Here is a 16181-nt window from a genome sequence, read left to right on the forward strand (position 1 = left end):
TATAGTGTCTTAACATAGTATTTGAGGTTGAATAAAGAGATTAGTCCATCAAGTCCAACCTATTAGGATCTCATTCTAAACTGATCTTAATTCCTTAAGCACACATTGTATGCTTACCTAATGGTCTAATGTTTTTTGGCTCTTTAAGTAGACTTACATCAGTTTCAGTTTTGGATAGGTTGAAGAGTTCAAATACCTGTCAACTTTCTAACCCTATCAGTGTTCCCATCAGGTAGATTTCCTTCCATGCTGTGTTGTGTCATTAAATAGAAAGTCAGAATTCTCTGACAGGGACACAGACAATAATATAAGCAACTTTCAAAAAAACAAATGAGACCAATACTGTTAACAGCAGCAAGCACTAGTATAGAATACAATATATGTATTGATCCTATCAAACACAAATCAAAAATAAACTCTACATGCAAATAAACAGTGTATACTTTCGGCTCTTTAAGTAGACTTACATCCAGTATTTCAGTTTTGGATAGGTTGAAGAGTTGAAATAGCTGTCAACTTTCTAACCCTATCAGTGTTCCCATCAGGTAGATTTCCTTTCATACCGTGTTGTGTCATTAAATAGAAAGTCAGAATTATCTGACAGGGACACAGACAATAATATAAGCAACTTTCAAAAAAACAAATGAGACCAATACTGTTAACAGCAGCAAGCACTAGTATAGAATACAATATATGTATTGATCCTATCAAACACAAATCAAAAATAAACTCTACATGCAAATAAACAGTGTATACTTATATCCTTATAAATACATGTGCATATATATTGTGGCAGTGTGTGGCAGTGTGTGGCAATGCCACTGTGTAATCTGGCATTATGGTCACCCAGGGATGGGTCCTGGAAGGGTGCTATGTCTCTTCTCTATATGGGTTATGGCCCCTTTAAGGGGCAAACAAGTGTTAATTGCCCAGCAGACGGAAAGGTTAAAAGAGAGGAAACTCCTCAGAATGGTGGTGGTGTGTGTTTTGGAGGCACACGAGAGACATCTGGGGAGGCTGGGGCAGCTGGTGAGGATGGGAGAGCGAGTGAGGCTGGGAGAGGCAGTGAGGCTGAGAGAAAGCCAGTGACACATGAGGGGTGTGCTTTGGAGACACACGGGAAGTGTGAAGCAGCCAAGGAAAGACTCACACGAGGGGGGTGGAGTAGTCAGAGATGTGTTGAAAGCCTCTTGGCTTTCAACACTGTACTGTGCTAAACTGTACTGAGTACTACTGAGGACTGTCTGTTGAGAAATACCCTAAAGCCCTGGGACTGGGAATCTTTGATTGTGTGTAACAACCTTGAGTTGGTGAGACAATGTAACACATTGGGGTTGATTTACTAACCTTATAAACACGCCACAAACAAGTATACACCTCTGTAGTGTGTTCCCTCCCAGCATGATCTATTGGTGGAATCTAGACACCTTTGTAGTGTGTACACACCCAGCAGGTGTGTTGTGCAAAGCCCTGCACGAATTGCAAGGTGATGTTGTGTAAATTAGCTGTACATTGTGTTGCTTGCGTTGATGAATGCAGGAATGTAAATGCATGAGCTAACCATTTTTGTCTAAACTGTGAAGCAGCATTATATATGCATCATGTGCATGATTTTTCCATATATGGCATTAGTGGAAATATGCTTTTAGAGACTTTTTGGTTGATTATATACATTTTGCTGTGTAAAAATCGCAACAGTGCGTGCGTGTGTTTAGGTTAGTAAATCACCCCCATTATGTTGCTGAAGATGAGTGGACTTTATGTTTTGTTATGCTGAAGAAAAACTATTTTCTGAGGAGTACACTGGTTGTCGGCCTTTGTGAAAAATAAGAATGTCCCGTTTATGTCAAATGGCTTTGAGAGTGGCCACTAAATGCTATGTGCTAATATCCTCAAAATATCACAATATATATCCCACATTAGGAAGTATATGAATGTGCTATCTACAATATATCATATCGAACATAAATTCAAAACAATCACAATGTTCAATTCAACATTGTATACATATGTGACCATATAAATTCATGTACAATCAGAGCCTATGTTTGCAGTCAAAGAAACTCAACCTTGTGAACACCCAATGGAGTGCAGCCCACCTTAAAAGCAGACCTTTACTACAGGTCTGATAAAGCTGATCCCCTTTTATGGCCAGGCAGGATTATACCTTCATTTAGGTCCACTTGTTGTAGCTCTCCTACCCGTCTGTCTTTGTACTCAGCAATGTGTGATTTCATGTTCCATCAGCCCAAAATGAAAATATGTACAATATGTATCATAATGCACACTGAATAACTGCATAAAAAACGTTATCAAAAACCATTCACATAAAAAGTGACAAGTAGACCAACCGCAATGATAAAACTGCTGTGGTGCAGGCATGGAAACCTCTCAATCAGTCGAGCCCTCTCTCCAGTCCTTCAGCTGCATCACCCACCTCAGCATCATAAGCTCCGCCCTACATACGATACATCAAAACTGACTTCGCCAGCGGCACCAACCACTCCCCTGTAGAATGTCTCCATGGCTCTAAAGAATGGGTCTGTCCCTCTATCTATATCTTCCAGGTAAAGTTTGCCAGCTTTGTTATTCTGTTACATAAAATGTTACATCTTTTTCTTGTGTTAAAGGTACAACCTTCTTGAGACAAACATATCCTCTGAACCTGTAATCTCAAGGCATAGCTGTAGGAAGACTCTCTCTCTACTTGCAGCTATAAGCTTGACATTGTGTCTCTTGTCCTTATTCTGCCTAATCTATTATTTGTGATATCATAGCTAAAGCTATTAAAACAATACATATTTAAGATCTCAGCTTTTGCTTTGTCCTGTATTTCTTAAAATATATGTTAAAGGACATACCTGTTTGTTATAAGATGCCCTTTTCTTAGAGTTGATTTAATTTAACATAAAAAAAACACTTTTACTTGTTTCTATTTTTTATTTTCTGTATATTTTTATGGCATTTCAGCACCACCATTCTTAGGGATAATGCTTTTCTTTTAAATCTATCATATTTAAATCTTTCTCATTCAGCCACACTAGTTTATTTTATTCCAGAGTTGTTATTTCCACAAGAGAGTGTGCTTGCTAAAATATTATTAATTTTTTTTTAGGTTTTCATTTAATTTTATCTTATATTTAACAGTGTACCTTCTGCATTTTAAAAAAAAGCCTTCTTTTTTCAGAGATTTACAGCTCTGACATGCAGATTTTGTATATTCTTTACTGAGTAAAGAATTGTATATTTTATACAGTAGATAAGGCGAAGTATACAGTATGTACGTAATTTATTCAGTAGATAAGTAAAAAATATTGTATGTTACATCAAGTATATTACAACCATGTTCATTGATCGTAGAAGCACAAACATTTACTCTGAAGTTGGTTCCAGTGCAATTAAGTAATATAATTGTTGTATTACATTTGTGCAGAAATACAAAATGTTGCTTTGTTATAACGTGGTCTAGAACCAAAATCCTTTCTGTTATAAGGCACTTGTATTCCTATATTTATTTCCCTACGTGTTGGAAATTTTTAGCATTTACAATCATGTTTTTTGCTATCTGTAGTAAAATTAATGTGGCTGGTTATCAAAAAAAATCTTACTATGCCCCTTTTGCTTTGATAACCACATCCCAAATAAATAGTATCAAAAGCATTCCATATAATGAAATGTGACTTAAGTGGCATCATCAGCAAGGTAAGTAAGTATAAAATCTTACTTTACATAAAGACCATTTGGTTACACTTAATTGCATACAGGTTAAAAACACTGTTAAAACATTTTTGTGTGTGGTAGCTGTAATGGTGGTTTACCCAAGAAAGAGTGATCCTGCTATTGTTACAAAATGCTACAATCATGAAATTAACAATATTCCACACAAATCATAAAGACGTTTAATATTTGCTCCAAAGGTAATGATTGACAGTCTTACTAAACAATTTCTGGTTTGTTTCATAGAGACAGAATCCATTTCTCCAGAGCAAAGCATTAGTGCATGGGACCAGTGATGTCCAATCAAGCAGAATAAAGCATATAAATTTACATTAACACACAAGAATGAAATATACTATATAACCACAAAAACAGATACATTCACAAATTGTACTCCGATCTCAAAGAAATACACAGTCTTCTTCTGTGTTAAACTCCCTCCTCATCTCCTAGCAAAGGTTTCAATAACAGATGCACCAACACCTTTACCCCATTAGACTGTGCACAACAAGTGCCCCAATTAGAGGAGATGGTACAGGGATCAAAGATCAGTGGAAAGGGGAGAGAGAAATGGAAAATCTCTTTATCTCCTGCTGAGAGCACACCACAAAATCATGCTGCCGGGTTTAGCAATGTACCTGTACCACACTCTTGCGTGGCACAGGTACATTGACAATATTTTTTGTTATGGACTTGTATGGTAGAATCAAGATTTTTCGAGCAAGTTAAATCAAAACACATATAACTTAAAATTTACTGTGATTTATGATTTACATATTTTTTTTATTTTGATCTAAGAATCTAAAAGAACAATGATGTAACAGAGTAGCATAAGCCCTAAGTCCTTAATGGCATTTGACTTACCACTAGTGCCCACCCACTCCCAGTCATAAAGAGCATAACATTCAGCAAATGTGTATGTATGAAATGCCATTGTTAAAATTAACACAATTTTGAGAAAAATCTATATGATTGATTATTAATGAGGGGCTATAGAATCAAAAAATATATATTTTTTCCAGACATGGCTTTTTTTGGTTTTTGGAAGATTGTTGTTATGTTGCTGGTACTGTGAGGGGAAATTGTCAACAGGATTGGATGGTATGGATAATGTATTATTTTGAGATATGATGACCATTTTTTAATGAATCTGTATTTGAGGAAATAAATATACTGTATGTCATGCTTATGTATTAATGTAAATACATATACTATATACTTGATTAGAGATCATTATTCTTATGCTCTAATTCTTTCCTCTGTATAAATGGATTCTCTGTTTCCATGAAACACATCAGGAATTCTTCACCGAGACTGACAATAATTACCTACAGAGTAATGTATGAATTGGAAGTCTGTATGACTTGTATGGAATACTGATGTTTTTATGATTATGTAACAATAAGTGGATTGATCTCTCCTGGGCAGACCAACAGTACAGCTACCACATACAATAAATTATGTAAAGGTGTTTTTATCTTGTATACAATAAAATGTAACTGAATAATTTTTGTGAACAAGATATATCACATAAGCGTGAAAAAAATGAAGGAAATTGAAGATAAAGGAGAAAAGTCAAAAAGAAGAATGGAGAAAGCCTGCCTGGCCTCAAGAAAGAGAAACAAGGAAAATTAATTTCATAAACATATTACTGGAATTGAAGTGTGTTTTATGTCACAGGTGCTACTTTAAGGCTGCAAATAAGTAATGGTCAGAGTACTGGAAATGAATCCATATGCTTTGAAATTGTTTGTCTATATCTTGCAAAGACAGGTGTCAAGTCTTCAATATCACATACCTGATTAAGTTGAAACTACTAGTCTCTTATTGTCAGAGTACAAGTCTGTTTCCAGAATTTGGTTTTATGTGCATGAGTATAGAGCATCTCTAAACCTTCACATGGATATATCTAATGAGTAATTGTAGAAAGACTGGGTACTCTGGTATCTGGATACCACTTATATCTTTCATTAAAGAAATGAGTTGTCCAGGATTTGTTTAAAATTTTCCGGGAAGTCCAGAAAATAACAAATAGTGTGCCATTCTCCATGCATCTCCAAAAAAGGGGATTTGCTACATTGGACAAAACAATGATGCTACTCTCTAAGCCCCATTGGCTCCTCCTCCAGCCACACAGGTTCTGTAGCTGCCAATGGCTCATTCTAACTTCCACATACAATGTTCATAGAATAAATGGCCACACTTCAGTGAATCCAATAGTAAACGATTTATGCAGCGAGCAGTTTACACATCAAACACCTTGCCCTAACTTTGCTCTCCATGACAAATTTCACCTCTTCTGGGTTTAATGACAGATACTAAGATTATGATTAAGCTTATTACAGTTGAAATGCATCAGAGAGTGTGTATTCAAAGCAGCTGAGCACACAGGGTGTGTGATGTGTACACCTCTTGCTGAATACATTTTGTACTCATTGGATTCAATGGAGTGATGCAATTTCTTCTGTGGACAAAGTGGATTCGCTACTGGGAAAATGTTTAGTAGAAATATACAAGGGGAAAGGAAGGTTTGTTCAGGTGTGAACCACATAGGATATGGTGATGGGGGGTCCCCTGTTTTCAACTAAGGAGAAGAAATACAGTTTTCCCCAAAAAGGGATCCCACCATTCCTTCAAAGTATGAAAAAATATTTTTTATATATAAAAATATATTTATTATCGAAATGTTAAAATGTATGACAAATATACAGGTGAAACTCGAATAATTAGAATATCGTGCAAAAGTAATTGCAGTAAGTGCTGCAAAAGGGGCCCAAACCAAGTACTGAGTACATATGCATGCTTGTACTTTTCAGAGGTCCGATATTGTTCTATGTACAATCCTTGTTTTATTGATTGCATGTAATAATCTACTTTTTTGAGGTTGTGGATTTGGGGTTCTTGGGGTTTTCATGAGCTGTAAGCCATAATCATCACAATTATGACAAATCACCGGTTGAACTATCTTGCTTTGCATGTAATGAGTATCTCATATATTAGTTTCACCTTTTAAGTTGCATTAGTGAAATAAATTAACTTTGCACGATATTCTAATTATTCGAGTTTCACCTGTATCAGAACTATCAAAAATATATCAAAACATTTGATATATTTTTGATAGTTCTGATATATTTGTCATACATTTTAACATTTCGATAATAAATATATTTTTATATATAAAACATTTTTTTTCATACTTTGAAGGAATGGTGGGATCTCCTTTTGGGGAAAACTGTATTTCTTGTCCGAAAATGTTTAGTATCCAACTTAAAATATTTTAAAACCTGATTTTTACAGCTTAGTGGATAACAGCAAGACTCAGTGAGATATCTATTAACATAATTTTCCTGCAGAATGTAGACTCTGATAGTTTATTTTTCTTTATTTTTCTTTCTTATTATTTTTTTATATGAAATAGAAACTTAACTATTTTGTCTACATTGCTCCATTTCCTCCCATTCCTAATAGACACATTATAGAACCTCACAATTACTACCAGTAAATAGCTTTTGATATTTAGAGAATGATAATCTAAAAGATAAAATTATTTCAGGAAATAATAACCTCTCTAAAAACTAGAAAGTCTAAAAACTACAATAGTCAGTCACACTTGGATTCTCAAATGCGCAGTTCATCTATCAATACTGTATTCGCATAGGCCGGCATTGATTGTAGAGGGAACATGTACAAACTTCAGCTGCTAAAAAAGTCCAGAGCAAAGGGTTGCACGATGTACATGTGTATACTTGGTTTTTTCATGTGGTATGCATAATGAATGTGTGTTGTGGATCTAACTGACTATGATAGATATGTAAGGACTTGACTTTAAGCAAAACATTATTAGCACGGTCTAGTGCCTTGTGATTGTAATATCTATGATTTAGTTATTCCTTTGTTTGTTGCTAATAATGCCTTGCACCTTAATGTAAAATTCACTGTAATGAATAAAAGTTAATTGTGAAGTAATGATGCTCTGAGAGAAACAGGAGTAGGAAGAACTAACTTGTATAATAAGGAAAGGAAATAAGGAAAAAAAGAGAACAGAGGCATGTTTTTTTACTTTGGAGGCAGTCATTTTTGGAACACAAATTAATTGCAGCTTTTTATCAAACAAAGATGAGTAGGTGTGATTTAAAGAAACTGTTGGCTATAGAATATTGTGCATCGAAAATGCTTCCGGTTTTGTCAGAGCCCTGGTACCCCACTAAATGCTGTTAACCCATCCATCGGAGGCTACATCACTGACGGGTCCTGAGGTGGCATAGGAGACCATGGAAGTTACCATGGAAAGCAGCAGGGGAACCCAGCATCTGACAACACCCAAGTGTGTCAGTTTCAGAACAATCTTCAAAATAGCTAAGATTGGTGGTGTGTGAGCAGTGGAACGGATAAAAGCCCTTTTTCTCCAGGCACCATTTTTAGGTAGTAATAGAGTCACTTACAGTGTATTTCTACTTTTGCAGCCAAATTGGGATAACACCCATTTTATATTTGTTACATGTTTCTCATTCATATAGCATAACTTAAAAAATTGCTGCTTGCATAAAACTTGCTTAATTCTCAAAGAAAAGTTTTTCACTGCATTTATTTTTTCTCTGGAATGCAAGGGGGATGGGTAGGGTAATGTTTACGATAGTTAACTCTGTCTGTACTTTGCTGGCAGATCTCATTATTACTTGTAAGCTAGAGCTGAACACTGTCTGTCCTAACAAAGGGTTAAAGATCTAGAAGCTTGACCTTTTTCATTGTATGTTAATAAGGGGGATCTCAGTCTGTCCTTAGTCTTACTGTCAGGACAGTCAGAGTTTACTGTTACAGAAATTGAGAGATACATTTTGTCTAGTATATGTACATTGTGCCTTTAAAATAGACTTGGTAATTACTTATTTAGCAGTTACTGCAAAGTCATTAAACTTATATGATTGTGCATTTAAAGTGACACTAAATTCAAGAGTTCAATCTTTAAAATGCATTTAGGTATCTTAAATCCACTCCAAGCTCCCTCCTGTAATGGACTACAATCTCACGTTTAGTCCATCATGGGAGTGAGCTTGGAGGGGTGGCTACTTTACAACACACACAGCGACCATGTGTAACAAAAGTAGCCACCCTACGGAAGGAAAGACAGTGTTGGAATGAATTCAGAGGTGATTTGAGGATCTACAGCCAAGTGATACACAAATAAGATACATTTTTGATAATATTTAAGGCACTTTAAGCCATTTTTAAGATTTAACTCCTGAGTTTAGAGTCACTTTAAATAATTGATTTTAAATAATTCCTAAAGTTTAATGAATGTCAGCATTTTCACATTCTTTACATATATAACTGCTAAGAAAGCTATGCCCTCCGAACCTTAGGAAATGCCCTGCACTCACAGTATAATGATGCAGAGGACAGCCGTAATGTCATCATGTCAGTGACACTGCAAAGAGAAGGAGGAACCTGCACACTACATGGCTGACCTGAAGACTTGTAAAAAAGATATGTAAAATGTTAAAAATACATGTGGGGGTTACCAGAGTTGGATGGGGAAGGATTGGCAGGTAGGAAAGAAGAGAGTAGAGTTGCATTAAGCATTTTTCTATCGAGAAAATATTATTATTTTTTTGCCTGTCTCGATTGCAGGTTCATCATTGGAAGCCCATTAACTTTTTTTGCATTTTGTTTCTGCAATATTGGTCTAATTGCCCGTATTGCTTTTATTTCCCTGGCATATATTGCTATGCTTCTTATTTAGAAGATCTGTGCACCAACTGCACACAAAATGGCTCTAAGCCACGTGTGTAAACGGTGGGTGCTGTATTCATAGGTTGAATGACACCTTTATTATAGAAGTATTATTCTTCACCAGCACGCTTTCTTTGCATAAGGAAGTTCCTTTATTTAATCAGCATATTAGTCACTCTATGGTTGTAAAATGTGTAGAATTTATAAGGTATTTTTAAGGACATTCAGTGGGAAAATGTAAAACAAATTTTAATAGTTTAACATATTTTTAAATTGATTTCTAAAAACCTTGCTGCCAGCCACTTCAGAGTATGAAGTTATTGTTGACAGAGCTCATCGCTTACCTAAACCTGCATACCTACCTGATAAGCTGCCTAGAGATGTAATAGCCCGGATACACTTCTACCACATCAAAGATAAATTGATGATGGCTGTGAGACGCCACTCACCACTACCTGAACCATACTCGGAGATCACAGTTTATGCAGATCTCTCTCAAACCCCTATATCGCCCCTCAAGAAGCTAATTACTCTCACCAAGGCCCTCCGTAAGCATCAAATCCCTTACCGCTGGGGTCATCCCACCAAACTCCTGGTGACGAAAAATGGCAAGATTCATCCGATATCCACCTTGGCAGATGGAATCACCATCCTCAAGGCCTGGTGAATATAGCCAGAAGACGCTTTATGAGTTCTGCTACAAACAATCGCGGGCGCGGATGTTTAATTTTTTACAGTGTTTTTATTTTTGTTGTATTAACTCTTCTATATCTCTCCAGGTTTTTTCACTCTCCAATACAGCACGATGACCTCCCCGGGTTGGACATCCTAGTTATCTGCTACTCGAACCATGGACTTCCTTTATGCATCATCATATGGGTATCATATACTCCATTGCCAATCTTAGTCACTTGTAAAGTGATAATTGTGTGCCACATTTTCTCCCAGATTTCCTCCGGGTATGCCCAGTGGCTGGTATTTACTCTGACGCACTGTCTGCCTTTTCTTGTGTTAGGCACAGCATCTATGACAGCTTATGATGGGAGTTAAAATCCTTTCTATCAAAGCCAAGGGCCTTAATAGCCTTCAAAAATGATCTCACCTCTGGACTGAGGCCGGACGACATGGTAGTGACATAGTTTGTGTACAGGAAACACATTTTAAGACAGACAGTCCGCCTAAAACATCTCATAAGGCTTTCCCTCATTTCACAGCCAATGCCCCGAAAAAGAAGAGTGGGGTACTTATTGCAATTCGAGACAGTGTTACATTTGTGCTTCAAGATTCTATTATAGATTCCAATGATAGATTTATTATACTGGTGTGCGAATTAAATTCCTCATGGTATACTCTGGTAAATCTCTACGCCCCTAATGTGAAACAACTTCCCTTTCTAAAACTCCTTTTATGGCAAATTCGTAAAATCCAATGTGGCCCCAGCCTCTTATGTGGATATTTTAATTTAGCACCGGATCCCATCCTGGATGTTTATACTCCAAGGGGTCCCTCGAGTCCCAACATTGCTAAATTGTTAAACAATGAAGACTTATACAATATTTGGAGGTGCCTTTATCCGATGGAAAGAGACTACACCTTTTATTCTAATCCCCACAAATCCTTCTGCCGTCTACATCATTTCATCACTGATAAGTGGACATTACAACGTGTTAGTGGTGCTAAAATACATAACATCACGTGGTCTGACCACGCTCCTATCACATTACATTTGGAAGATAGGAGCCCCCCAGGTAAATCAGCAATATGGCGAAACAATGTTTACTTGTTATCATCTCCCATTTTTCAGAAAAATATCTCTTCTGAATTGAAGACTTTCTTTGATATCAATGACTCTCCTGAACTTGGCCCATTCACCCTTTGATGCTCCCATAAGGCGCATATCGGTGGAATTCTAATTCAGTTGAGTGCTAGAGAAAAGATAAGGAAACTACAACAATCCAATTCTATACTAGATCGCATAAAATTGCTTGAACACGCACATAAACAAAATTTAGACCCCTCTACCCTTCAGCATCTCCATCAGGCCCAACAAGATCTCAAACTCTTATTGATCGCTGACTATGACTTTAAACTGGCCAGACTTAGAACTACCCATAAAGCAGGCAAATTACTAGCGTCCAAACTCAAACACAGACAACTGCAAACCAAAATTACTCTCCTTTACCACCCCTATACTAATCTACCCCTAAAAAACCCTCAGGAAATTACCAACGCAAATGGAGATTGTTATCAATCTCTTTATAATTAAAAAGATTACCCATCCACCCAGCAACCCTATTTGCCCTCTATTAATGATTTTCTTTGATCTATAAAATTCCCCAAACTATCCACAGCCGATCTAGATACATTATCCACTCCTTTTACTACCTCGGAAATTAAAAAAGCTATTCACAACCTTCCGCAGAATAAAGCCCCAGGAGTGGACGAGTTCTCTTCTGAGTATTATAAACACTTCCAAGACATATTGCTTCCCCATCTCGCAAATATATTCAACATTGCTGCTGTCTCAGGGTCTTTTCCCCGTGATAAGCTGTGAGCTGTTATCACACTGTCTAAACCGGGGATAGAACCGGTTCACCCTATCATTTTCGCCCCATATCTCTTATCAACACAGATATAAAATTCTATGCTAAAATGATAGCTGGTAGATTGTTACCTCTAACCACCAAACTGATACACCCAGACCAAGTGGGGTTTGTTAAAGGGCGATAAGCTACTGATGGCACTAGACGTATGATTAACCTTATAGCACTAGCAAACAAACACTGATTGCCTTCTCTGCTTCTTACCTTAGATGCTGAGAAGGCATTTGATCGCGTGCACTGGGAGTATATGTTCCAAACCATTGAATGATTTGGGATACATGGAAAAATCGGCCATAAGGGCATTATATTCGAACCCCTCCGCTCAGGTCCTATCGTCAGGCATGCTATCACATTCCTTCGACATCTCAAATGGGACGAGACAGGGATGCCCCCTGTCACCGATCTTGTTCTCATTACTACTGGAACCATTAGCTATAGCAATTAGAAATAACTCTAATATCCATGGGATAACAGCTGGTGGGTCCGACTTCAAAATAGCACTTTTTCGCAGACAACATCATATTACCCCTAACAGAACCGGTTTCTTCCCTGACATCGGTACACTTGACACTACAAAAGTTTAATTCTGTATCCTACTATAGAGTAAATGTGGAAAAGTCGCAAATACTGGATCTAGGGTTACCCCCTAATATGAAAAATACACTCCAAACTAAGTTCCCCTACTTCTGGGCTAATGAAAAAATCCCATACCTGGGAATGCACCTAACTGCTAAAACTGAAGCCCTATATAAACATAATTATCAACCCTTATTGCAAGAAATTCAAACTAATCTGGCCCATATAGGTCAATTTGAAATCTCGTGGCACGGTAGAGTAGCTGCATTTATGTCACTACTACAGAAAATTCTGTACTGCTTTCGCACTCTACCTATTCCATTACCCAACTCATTTTTTCACACCCTATATGCTATAGTCGGTCGGTTTGTATGGAGTGGGAAGAGGAGTAGAATTTCTTGGAATTTACTGCTCAAACATAAACTTCAAGGGGGAATGGGTTTTCCCTTTTTGAAAGCATATTATCGTGCATCCATTCTTGCTCAGACCAAAACTTGGTTCTTGAAGGATAATGATAAAATGTGGTACAAAATCGAAGAATGCATGACGAGCAAAGGAGACCTTGTGAACTGGTTATTGGCTACTCATCTAGACTGCTCACTACAACCTCCCACTTCCCCCATCATCAAGGCCACTTTATCTAACTGGCAGTCAGTATTACATGATCCAACCTTGTATACAACCACTACCACTCTAGAAACCCCACTGCAAGTATACGAAATTGCAATACCATATTTGGATTTATGTAAGTGGAGAGCTAGAGGATACTCCTCTCTTCCTTCTGTGCAAGACTTGGTTACATTCATGGATAGTTTCCACCACTCCCAAATTACACACTACCGTTCCAGGAACCGTATAGGAGATCTTCGTGTTCCAGACAAACTGTGGAATATGTTATCATCTCCATCGTCAGCGAAGATCACTATATCTTACTCCTTTCCGTCTCTCCATGAGGCTCCATGGGCTATAGTGAATAGGGGCCGAAGCTAGCCGAAGGATCAGCCGAAGCTACAGCTAGATCCTTCGGCAGCTTAGTGAATAGACCCCATAATATAAATTCACAGACATCCAAGGTCCAATAAATGGACTAACCCTCAATCACTACATAATATCAAAAGAAACTGTTATTGCAGATCAGCAACTATTTAAAGCAAAAAAAAATGTATATAATGCCCATTTATTGCACAAATACTTTCCAAACAGAGTATTATTATTATTATACAGGATTTATATAGCGCCAACAGTTTGCGCAGCCCTTTATCAGGGTATCCATGATTGTCTAAACCAAATGTGGCGGACTGTACCATGATTGGCTTGTAAACTACTTAAAGAAGAACTCTGAGCAAATTGCAAATTAAAAGTTGCAGTGGGGCTACCCCTGCACTGCAAGGGTTCAGTGCTTGCTTTGGTCTAGGGTATAAAATTAAGAAAATATGCTCACCTGATCCTTGATTCTGCTCCGGTGACTGCCTACCTATCTCCACCTCTTCTCCAGTTTTGGTATGCCCCTCGGTGTCCTCACATCTAATGCAAGTCATTGGACTTGCATTAAACATAAGGATGTCAGTGGGGCCACAAGAGACTGGGGGAAAAGAGGCTGTGGGGACCGGTCTAACAGCCAGATGGGATCGAGGATCTGGTGAGTAATTTTTTTTATTTTAGACCTTAGATCAAAACGAGCACTTAACCCTTGCAGTGCAGTTCTTTCTTAAGAAGTTTTGTATCCCCTTTCAACAGTTTTGGATTTGGCATTTCCTTGCTTTACTATTAGGCCACTTATCATGTGAAGCTTCTATGAGATGTCAGATATATTGCCAGCTAGAGTGTAACATTAGCTCTATGATTCATTCTATTTTGTTAAACATGTTGCATCCCGGTCATAGGCACTTCAAAGGAGAGCATTTTTTAGTGATAACCTTTTTTGTGCTTTTTTAAAATCTTGTAATAGGTCTAGGTCAGCAGGAGGAACCACTGGAAGTTGGGGAAACCCAGGAAAACAACACTCTTGGAAGTACTGATTTCTCCCAGCAGACTTCGAAGGACAATTTTGCAGCAGCAGAGTCATGTTTGGTGGCAAGGACAGCATGTAAGGAAAGTACCATATCCTGTTACAGTTATGTTTTTGCTCTATATTTTTTGTATAACACTGGACTGTTTTTAGATGCTTTCTGTAATGTTGCTATGTAAGAATAGATCCTTTGCATTGTTAAAATGCATAGCGGTGATGAGTTTCAGTAAATCACAACTGGTATGAAGACTTGTCCTCACTAATTATCTTGGATGATTATATTCAAAAGCTATATCAGAAAAAAATAAAATGGGTGCTTTGAGGTTGCTGTATGACCTTGATATACGTTATATACAGTTATATTCTGCACACCCACTTATGTCCTTATGTATGCATGCTTTTAGGAGCAAGATATTCTTGATATGTCTCTTGTTCATTACTGTCCTTGAAATTAAATCTCCAAACAGGAATGTTTGCTTCTCTATGTATTACTTCTACTACTCATCCAGTGGGCTTTGTTTCCTGAGAAGCATGCTTGCTTGCAGTTCATTCACATGTTCTTGGTAATAACATGTCAACAGCCACATTCTGATTATGTCTGATATATACAGTAAAACCATATATAGTTATGTTAATATTGCATGTTGTTGTTTCTTCAAAAGATTTATGTCTGTTTACACTTTTCACATAAAATATATTTTTCTTTTTCACTTAGGGGCTAATTTATAATGCAGATTTTTCACTTTATGCTGCAAGAACACCAATATTGTTGATATTCTTAAGCTGAGTGGTGTGCGGACAACATTTCATAGTGATTTATAAAGTGTTTGACCAAGGTATAGCTGAGTGGATGACGTTCTGAGTGAATATACAGTACATTATAATGAAGCCCATTTAAACACAGATAAAAAAGGCAAGGAATATGTACTGTATATTGTAAGGATCATATTAAGTTATTATGTAATTTGAAGAGAGGCTACATCTGGAATATACATTATGCAGTTACCAATATAGAGGGTAGTTATGAGTGTACATTATGTATTGGTCTCAATTGTTTCAAATGCCACCTGCACCCCATACGTCTTACAACTTTAAAGTATTGATGATCGGAATAGCGGATTGGCCCTTCCCGATTTTCGGACTTATCATGCAGCTGCACAAATGGTGAGAGTGGTGGATTGGGTCTTTGGCGGCCCGGGAAAAAGCTGGGTGGCTTTGGAGACTGCGGCTTGCGGTGCCCTTCTGTCTGAAGTGATCTGATTACCCCGAAAGTGGCGGCCTTTTGCCCCTTCCATATTGCCTTTAACAACTTTAACCTTACGGACCTGGGATCGCTTGCACCGCAGGTTCCATTGGCCTCATAACTCAATCCTGTTGCCGCTATGACTTTTCCCGCCAGGTAAGCTGGATAGAAATGTTTTTGAAAATGGTCGAACTCCTCCACCCTCAAATTGGGAGAGGTTGTGAACGGTACCTCCTTACTCTCTCTGACCGATCTGCGGGCTCGCTGGAGCATGACACCCTTGGATTTCTGGAAACACCGCCAG

Source organism: Nanorana parkeri, unplaced genomic scaffold, assembly GCF_000935625.1.
Source record: "Nanorana parkeri isolate BGI_ZX_2015 unplaced genomic scaffold, ASM93562v1 scaffold1903, whole genome shotgun sequence".
NCBI classification, from domain to species: Eukaryota; Metazoa; Chordata; class Amphibia; order Anura; family Dicroglossidae; genus Nanorana; species Nanorana parkeri.